At 36.8% G+C, this 9,488-nt stretch overlaps 1 pseudogene; it reads left to right on the top strand.

The window, feature by feature from the left end:
* Positions 1-4,396: 4,396 nt before the first annotated feature.
* Positions 4,397-5,164, top strand: LOC120778337 (annotated as a pseudogene).
* The last annotated feature ends 4,324 nt before the right edge of the window (positions 5,165-9,488 follow it).

Below are 9,488 nucleotides of genomic sequence, written 5' to 3'. Positions count from 1 at the left end.
AGTTTAAAGTTCCAGAGTAAAAATTTCCATTTCTAGCAAAAATAATTGTATTTGTAATTATCTCTAACTTTTTGTAAACTTCTCTGATTACAAATTCTTCTACGACAGATTTCGGATCTAATTTTTCCAAGAATTTTTCAAACTGAGAGTTAATCTTCCTTTGTTTGTTATTGTTTTCAATTAAGTAATTTAAGCCTGTTTTTATTTCTATTAAATCGTCATGGTCTGGTGTTCCTGTGACGAATTTTATAATTGAGCCCTATAGTTTGTGGGTAATAATTGTGATTTTAAAGCCTCTATTTTACTGACAAGAATAGCCTCTTCTTCATTCGGATTTGCATTATACCTGTTCCTCATTATATTTTCGTACGGTGTAAGTATAGTCGTTAAATTGGCTACATGGTACAAATATTGTGTGTCTTCAAATAAATACACTATGTCTGTCTCAGTCAAAACAAATTTTCTATTACTGAGGTCAGTCACTAAATCTGCAAAAGAGGAGGCGATGTATATGTGATTGTCTTTCTACCTTTATTGTGATGATTTATTACTCTTTCTTGATTTTTGAGTAAAATATCTTCTATTTCCGGATACTTGTCCCGATTGAAAAATACGTCTTCCGGTTTGTATCCTGTAGTTGAATGGATAGTTTTATTGTACTGTCGTACCGCGTTAAACAATTCTTCGCCAGGAGCTGTTTTGTTTTCGGTAGCTAAACCAAAAATGTGTAAGTAAAATTTCATGTGTGTTATTTTTATAATTGCGGTGAGCACGGCTGTGTTTATAACATCTATCAATAGATTTGGTGATATTACAAATGTGCAAGTTGGAAAATTAGCAATAATGTCATCTTTGACTTGAAATAATATTTCCTCGTTTATTTTTAAAGCGTTCGTGACAGTTTGTTGTTGCAACTTCTTTTAATTTTTCTATTAAGTAATTCTTGTCTTTGTAGTGGATTGTATGACGTACTCTATTTGGAAAAATTATTTTCGTTGATACGCCTACGTTAGCTGGATCATAAATAGGTACAATTTGATTTCCAAATGAATTCAATGGTTGTTTCACACTTTTGAAATGTTCTACAGGTGAACTTTCTGCCGAATGTTGAGAACAATCAGTAGTCGCATTTATTTGTTGTCTTGATAAAGCGTCTGCTACAACATTTTGGTGTCCTGGTTTATAAACAAGTTTTGCTCCATATTCTTCAATTAAATTTTTCCACCTTTTTAATTTCGTATTCGGATTCTTGTCTGATATTGAATATATGAGGGACTGATGGTCTGTGTAAATAGTTAAATTTGCTACCCCATATAGATAGTTTCGTAACTTTTGAAGTGACCAAACTATGGCTAATAGTTCTTTTTCATTTGTGCTATAATTCTGTTCAGTATCATTTAATGTTCTTGAAATGAAGGCAATTGGTTGTTTATTTTGAGATAGGACTGCCCCAATAGCAAAATTACTTGCATCAGTAGTTAAATCAAATGGTTTTGAGAAATCTGGTTGAAATAGTTCTGTTTGTTCCAGAAGTGCTATTTTTATTTTTTGTAGTGCATCCAGTGCTGCCTCGTCTAATTTTATGTCTACTTTAGAGCTCTGATTTTTTCTTATCATTCCTTGATCTCTTGAAAAAATATGACTTTTCGTCTGAAATTTTCATATTGGCTTTATGTAGTGCATTTATTGTAGTTGAAGCGTGTTTAATATGTTCTTCGGGTGAGGAAGAGAATATTAATACATCGTCTATATATACATATGCAATTTTACCAATATATTCTCGTAAGATATCGTCTACGCATCAAAGATTGAAGGTGCGTTTTTCAACCCAAACGGCATCCTAACAAATTCATACTTTGCTCCATTGACTGCAAAAGCGGTCTTTTCTCTATCGGATTCCTTTATTAAAATTTGATGGAATCCTGATTCTAAATTTATAGTTGAAAATACTTTTGCTTTTACTAAATTTTGGATAGTCATATTTACATCGGGTATTGGATATCTATCTGTGACTGTCTGAGAATTATTTTTTTGGAAATCAACTACCATTCTCCTTTTTGGCTTACCTTGTTCGTCAGTGCCTTGTTTTGGAACAGTCCATATGGGTGAATTATATGGGCTTTTACTTGGTTTAATAATTCCATTATTTTAGTAACTCGCTAATTTCTTTATTCACAAAGTCGTTATCCGCAATGGGATATGGATATTTTTTAGTCCATATTGGTTCCTCTGTCTGGGTCCTAATTGTCGCCTGAATAGTTGTAGTGAAAGGAAGAGTTTCACTTATTTGAACGTTTTTTTGCATTAGTTTTCTAATGCCTTCTTCGTATTGAGGCTTATTGATAGTAAAATTAATTTTTTGTTCTACGTTATGGGTCACTTCCTTCTGGTACTTTAAACTATAATCAAATAAATTCACTTCTGCTTTAAGAGTTCTAAGTCCCTGTTCTCCTAATATCATATCGAATTCATTTAGCTTATCTATTTCATAATATACTAAATCATATCCATATGTCCCAATCACTTTTTTTGAATTAGTGACTGAAAAGCTATGTAAAGTTTTTGTTTTAAAAGGAATAATTTGTATTGACTTACCGATTTTACATTTGTTGCTAATATAATTATTAGTTGATCCTGTGTCAACTAAAATTGTAACGGGTGTGCTGGTTAATCCACATTTTGTTTTGATACAAGGCAACCCGTTTACTCGCTTTAAAAAAGTACTCCGCGTCTCAAAATGTCCATCGTAGTCTGCTTGTGGGGTTTGATTGATGCGTTGCGCTTTTTGTTGATGGAAGTTTTGTGACGAGACGTTCCTGTCTTTTTTGAATGGATTTTGTTGGTGAGACTGATTCCTTGGTTGATTGGCCTTTGGTACTGCTGCGCACTGTTCACTTCCATTGGTTCTGGTGCAAGTTGTTGTTGCAGTTGATAATCCCTCTGTATTCTGACGTTTGGTCTGTATTGATGATGTTGTCCGTCCTCTCTATGTGAATAAACTTGGCCTTCGTTGAAGCGAGGATTATATTTCCTTTTATCATCAGGTTGATGGAATCGTTGTTGCTCGTTCCCCTTAGCTGATTAGAATGTACCTCGAATTGGCGATTCACATTGTCGTGGTAAATAATACTACTAGCTAGCTACTGCGTAAGCTGTTTCCAAATCTTTACGGTTATGACTATACAATGTCCCACTTGTATATTTGCTATTTAACTCTAGGATGAAGGTCCTTACTGCTTCCTGGTTTGCATAGTCTTTCATAGAACCACTGTTTTGGTTTTCGGACATCTCAATTTTTTATAATGCCAAGTTAAGCGCTTTGCTCACTTCACTGTGGAATTCGGCGTAGGTTTTCCTTCCTTATACGATCTTTTTCATTTCCTCTAAAAGGACGTATAGTAGCCTTTGGTCCGCAAACGTGTAATCCAATTTATTTATTATGGAATAAAAATTCATCTTCGTGTTGTGGTTTGTAAGAATATCTGCTGCTGCGCACAAAAATAACGTGCGTACTATACCAAGTGCACTGTAGTATCTAGGGTGGTTGGTGAATCCTTTTATACCATCCATAAAGGTCCATACTTGCGATCTCCAGGATCTATATTGATCTTTGTTTCCATCGAACCGTGGAAGTGCTTTGAATAATTCTAGTTAAATTTCCATGGGGTCGTTTATTGTGCGACCATCGATACTCCTTTGAACGATTGGCATGATTCAATCGCTGATAGTCGATTCTGCATCTCAGTTCTTTGCTGCTGCAAAGTTTGAGTTAGTACGTTGATGTGTGCGCGTAATTGTGCCATTTCTGATGTCATCGTAACTGATTCTGATTTTCTACAACTGCAGTGGTTTTTTGCCCTTTTTTCCTTCCGGAAGTTCTTGATGTGCTCCAGTTTTTAGTGGTGCCTTAGAATTCTGTTTTTGTTCCAATTTTTCAGGAACCTGATGTGTCTTTCTTTAAGACCGTGGATTTTGGTTTTTTAAGTCTTATATTTCAAAGACTGGCTGGAAAGCAAGTTGATTTGCAATCCCGGTTGAGCCCCCAGTTAAATAATAATCGGCTCTGTCGTAGAATCCGATTTTCTCGTTATCGCATTTCAATCCAACAGTTTTTTCGAAGGGTGTCGCACAATCCGATCTTATCGGTTTTCATGTTCGAAACGCATTTTTATAGGTTTAAGATGTCGCGAATTCCGGGTTTGTAGGTTTTATTATCGGAAACAAAACAGTCAGACGATCGCTAACGTTTTTATTTTATGTGCCATATTTACACGATGTAGCTACTATTTCTTATAAAATGTAAGTACATACATATATTTTGTCCAAAGTGTAAAATGTAATTCACATTTGAATATTAACATACCATTGATACTATTTCAACATTTCCAGGGGAAAACATAAAAATGGAGGACAAAATGATGTACTGTTGCAGTTTATGGAGAAGTATCCCGACATCGCCAGAGGATTTACCAAACGAGAAAAGGCGCTTGTGGTCTCCCTTTGGCAACAATTAGCAGAGTCGCTTAACAGCGCAGGCCCGCTAATAAAGGATGTGAACGGTTGGAAGAAGGTAATCAACAATGCTTTCATACTCATGCTAGTGGAAATACTATTCCATTTTCTAATTCTTTACTCCTATTTTTAGATATGAACGGACTGGAAAAGCGAAGTGAAAAAGAAGTTGGCGCAGAATAAAATCGAAGCCAGAGCCACTGGTGGAGGATTATTTTCTAAGTATACATTGAACTAAACGGAGGAAAGCATTGTACGCATTTGTGGAATGGCTCAGAGTGTTGGAGGAGTTTCGGGACTATCATTTGGTCTCGAGGAAGAATATTTAATATCAAGCGACGACGATATCCCTTCAACTTCTGCGAAACGTCCTCGTCTTGACACCTCTATCGCTCAAAAACCTACGCCAAAAGAAACAACAAATGAGTGGCTAAACAAGTTTCTTGAGTACGACAAAGAATGGAAGCAGGACATATCTAACAAAATGGATGCTATCCTCGAATTTCAAAAAATTGGGAGGGAGACAGACAAAGCTTTAGTCAGCGCGGTTAATAACCTAACACAGGAATTCAAAAAATCCAACAAAAAAATGCTTGAAGTATTACGCAAACATGAGGAGGAGGAGTATGATCCCTTGGAAGAGTATGACTGATTTAAAATACGTTAAAATGAAACTACTTATATATGAAGAATGAATTCTGTAATTTAATTAATTTAAGGATTTACGTATTTAAATAAACAATTTCAATTTGTGTGCCTTAACAAAAGAACAATAAATTTAAAGAGCGTTTGCTATTTCGTTTCGGATCCGTTGGCCCTCATTTTGCATTCTACCATGTGATAAAATTTCAGAATTTTCCTCGTAAACTTCTGTGAAAACGGTGGTAGTTTCTATATTGGGGCATTCAATGTTATAGCACCGACAGATGTTGTGCAGTGCGCAACAAACATTGACAATTTTAACCACCTTTTGTGGGTTATATTGCAATGTACCTTGTAAGCATCGAAAGCGACTTTTTAAAAGGCCTATCGTTCTTTCAATCACATTGCGTGACGAAAAATGAGCCCTGTTAAAAGTATTTTGCAGTGAGCCGTACTCGGGATCTCTGTATGGAGTTAACAAGAACGGTTCAATACAATATCCACTGTCTCCTAGTAACCTGGAAGTTCGATCGCCAATTTCGTAATCCCTAAGAATCGCCACGAATCGTCATATTACTGTCGCAAATCTTTGAAAGTAAACACATATACATTTAATAGTAACTTGGTGCATAAACTTGTTCTATTTCTTACAATCATAGCGTTCATACTGAAGAATCCTTTTCTATTAAAGTAGAGGTGTTCATCAGTGGAAGGCTTTATAACTTTAATATGTGTTCCATCGATGCAGCCAATGATGCAAGGAATTCTATATTTGTTACAAAAATAGTGTTTGGAGTGTTGTTTTTCACTGGCTCCCATTGCAAGTTGTATCCATTGATGACATATAGAATGTTCTAATGTTTTTATCACTCGTGTTAGCACTTCAGATATAGTGCTTCTTGCCATACTTATGTTTACATCATTTCCCACTGATCGCTGATATGGGCCTTCGGCCACAAAATGAAGCGCTGCAGCAAGTTGAAGCACTGCGGGAATCGTCGCTGAACATAAGCGTGGCTGAATTTTGGCCAATACCATAACAAAAGCTTCTTTGTTTAAGCGATATTGAGCAATAAATCTGCAAATAAGTGAGTTATAAACATATACCCATTGAAGCAAAGTTTTGTATACGTTGACTCCGGCAGCTCGAGAGGGTTGCTCTTATCTCGTAATATTCGCCGCTTTAAACTGTGTTGCTGCTCCTCCTCCATCATAAGTAATATGGCAATTGCAGCTGCCATAATATATTTCAGTTATTTTCTTTGAATTTTCACAAAACAGTTCAAATACATATTATAAAAATGCTCTATTGTTTACAAATAAGCGTAAATTTAATTTAACACATCAATGGAACAGCTGATTCGAATATCGGTTTTGCTCATGTTCGAAAAAAGCTTATTCCGATAGAAATTCGCGACACCAAATGAAACCGATATCGGTTTTCATTTCCGGCAAAAACCAATTCCAAGTCGGATTCTACGACAGGACCGAATAATTTTGGGTTCATTATTATTCTTTATTGAGTTCAATATACCTTCTTGGTTTGTGGTAATACTAAGGCTAAAAGACATTAGGTTGAACATTCATGTTGTTCTGTTGTGTTCTTATTTTAAGCTGATAAATATTTTTGGATAAGTTCTTATCTGTTACTGATAATTACAATACATTATTAAGTGTATATGTCATGAGACATGTTTTTATGTTTACAGCTGATAAGGATCTGTTGATGTATTTGGGTTCGTGAGTATGATAAAGAATGTTATCTTCCTTAATTTGCGCGATAGGCAGTCGCCTTGTCGGATATCGTTTGGTATCGAAAGACTTAGAGAAGTCCTTCCAGATCCGGAAGGAGTTTAATAGCTAACGTCTTTCCATCGTCATCGATTAGAGAATCGTGTTCACCATCTCATAGTGTTATGCTTTCACTGTCATTCAGCAGGCTTGAGAAGTGTTCTCTCCTTAACTTCAGTATGCTCTGAGCATCAGTTACTAGATCACCTCGGAGGGTTCTACAAAAGTGTGCTCAGGTCTTGAAACCCTCTGTAAGTCGTCGCATTTTTTCGTAGAAATTTCGAGCATTATCCCTGTCTGCCAGCTTGTCAAGCTTTTCGAAATCACGCATTTCGGCCTCTCTCGTGTTTTGTCTGCAAATTCCTCTCACTTCCTTCATCAACTTTCGGTATCTATCCCGTCCCGTACGTGTTGTGGTCGATTATAATATTTCAACCTAGGCATTCTGTTTCCTCTCCACTTCGACCCGGCACTTTTCATCGTAAAGCTGTTCTTTTGCTCTTAGAGAGCGGGAGTGAGAGTCGAGCAGAAAATCGTTCGGCTGTCCGTTGTGATTCAGTTTCGCGACGTCGAACCTCCCGTGGGTTTGTTGTCGTGCGTTTTTTGCTACACAGAGGTATGTGCGAATATTCGCTACAAAAAGACAGTCAATACTAGGACATTGGAGCGTACGCACGTCTAAAACACTGGATATGTGTCTTCCGTCTATCACAACATGATCGATCTGGTTGGTGGGTTTTCGATCCGAAGACCGCCAGGTAGCTTCAGGCATTTTCCTATGCTAAAATCTAGTACTACGGAGAATCATATTTCGGGCCCCGGTGAAGTCGATCATCCTCAACCCATTTGGAATGTTTCGTCATGGAGACTGAATTTACCGACACTTGTGCCAAAGATACCTTCTTTGCCTCTCTGGCGTTAAAGTCGCCAAGCACGAGTTTGACATCATGCCAGGGGTAGCTCTATAGCTGCTATGCTAGCGGCACTTTATATTGTCCAACATTGTAAGTAGAGCCAATGAGCTACCCGAAGTGTTAATCCCTACCTGAGGCCCAGCAAAGTTCTAGCTAGCTTCCACTCTGCACACACAGCTCTGTTATACCAGTATTTAAGTTTAGACCACAGGGAACGGCCCTCCGATTGCTGTCGTTTAAAATTATTTGTATATCATCACCGCAGGCCACGATATGTAGCCCTTCTTTTTTAGATATAACAACATTTTATTCATTAAGTTGAGCGCACTTATTACGGTCTTAGGCTGAATGTAATTGAAGACGCTTTCAATGTTAAGTTTAAGTTGTTTTTTATGTGTATTTCTTCTAGTTGTTCAAACGTTTTTAGGAGGAATGAAACTAATTGGTTTGAAATCCTTTGAACTAATAAGTGAGCCTTTGCTTGCCTTTGGTGTATATGCGAGATGTGTTCTAAAAATAAAGTGATTTTTCAAATTTCGCCAGCTACGACATTCGATTTTAACGGGTGACGAATCATGGGTATATGGCACTGAAACTAAAATCTTATCGTCCTAATGTAAGAGCCCACGCCAAACAAAAAATAGCTGGGAGTGCTCAATATTATATCTGATGAAAACTGCATTGAAGGGGACAAAAAAGAAATTGTTGAATAAAATAAATATTTCATGATAAAAATGAAATTTCACCTCATTCATTTTGTGAACAGATCTTGTATTACCTTGACTTTCCTCCACAACGAGGAAATATGGCTTAATTGCAGCTCTCCTTATGGAATGGTAACTAACCATTATTTTATATATTTCCGGGGTTACTGTTATTAAGCTGTGAATATACTATTCCATTGTCTTGTGTATACTCAACCGTATGGTTTCCAGAGCTCCCTAGAAAGCTCCTAAGGACTCTTAACGGAATACCGTTCAGCTGCGGTCTAGCTTTTAAAAGTACCCAATGTTATGCACCGACTGAGCTAACATTTTTTTTAAGCCGGGACGCTTCTGCCCTAGAGTTTCTGTTACCTCTTCTTTTGGAAGACCTTGGAAGGTTGTAATTATTCTTGGGATAGTTTAGCAACTTTAAATTTTTTTGTAATTTTTTTAACTAAAGGCTCTTACCCCTATCTGTGCTGTCCCATATCTTTCTTTCTGAATTTGAGTCACATCCAAGTCCTCTCTGTTCTGTACCGGCTCTGTTACCAGCTGCCATGATAATTACTCATCGTCGTATGGCATATACATAGCTACACATCAGCCAGTATCTACTTGCGTCCATCTTCTAGCTTACTGCTATAGCATGTTGGTTGCTATGACATTGTAACATAAAAACGTTTAATCTATAATAAATTACGAAACTTCCCCTTATCTTTCTACGAGTATTAATTGCAAATCGTTAAGTTATACTCTTAAGCATCATTTCAGTCGAAGTTTTCCTTCCGCTTCCTAGCACATCTGTCAGTGTTAATAAAGGTTATTGCAGTTCTGCGTCACTTATTCCTTACCTCGAGTGGGGGGCAATAAGTGATAGCTAACGACTCCTTTATTTGAAATTTTTATTTTTAAGTTTTCTTTTACC

Source organism: Bactrocera tryoni, chromosome 5 (genome assembly GCF_016617805.1).
Source record: "Bactrocera tryoni isolate S06 chromosome 5, CSIRO_BtryS06_freeze2, whole genome shotgun sequence".
NCBI lineage: Eukaryota > Metazoa > Arthropoda > Insecta > Diptera > Tephritidae > Bactrocera > Bactrocera tryoni.
This window is presented reverse-complemented; position numbering and strand designations above follow the sequence as displayed.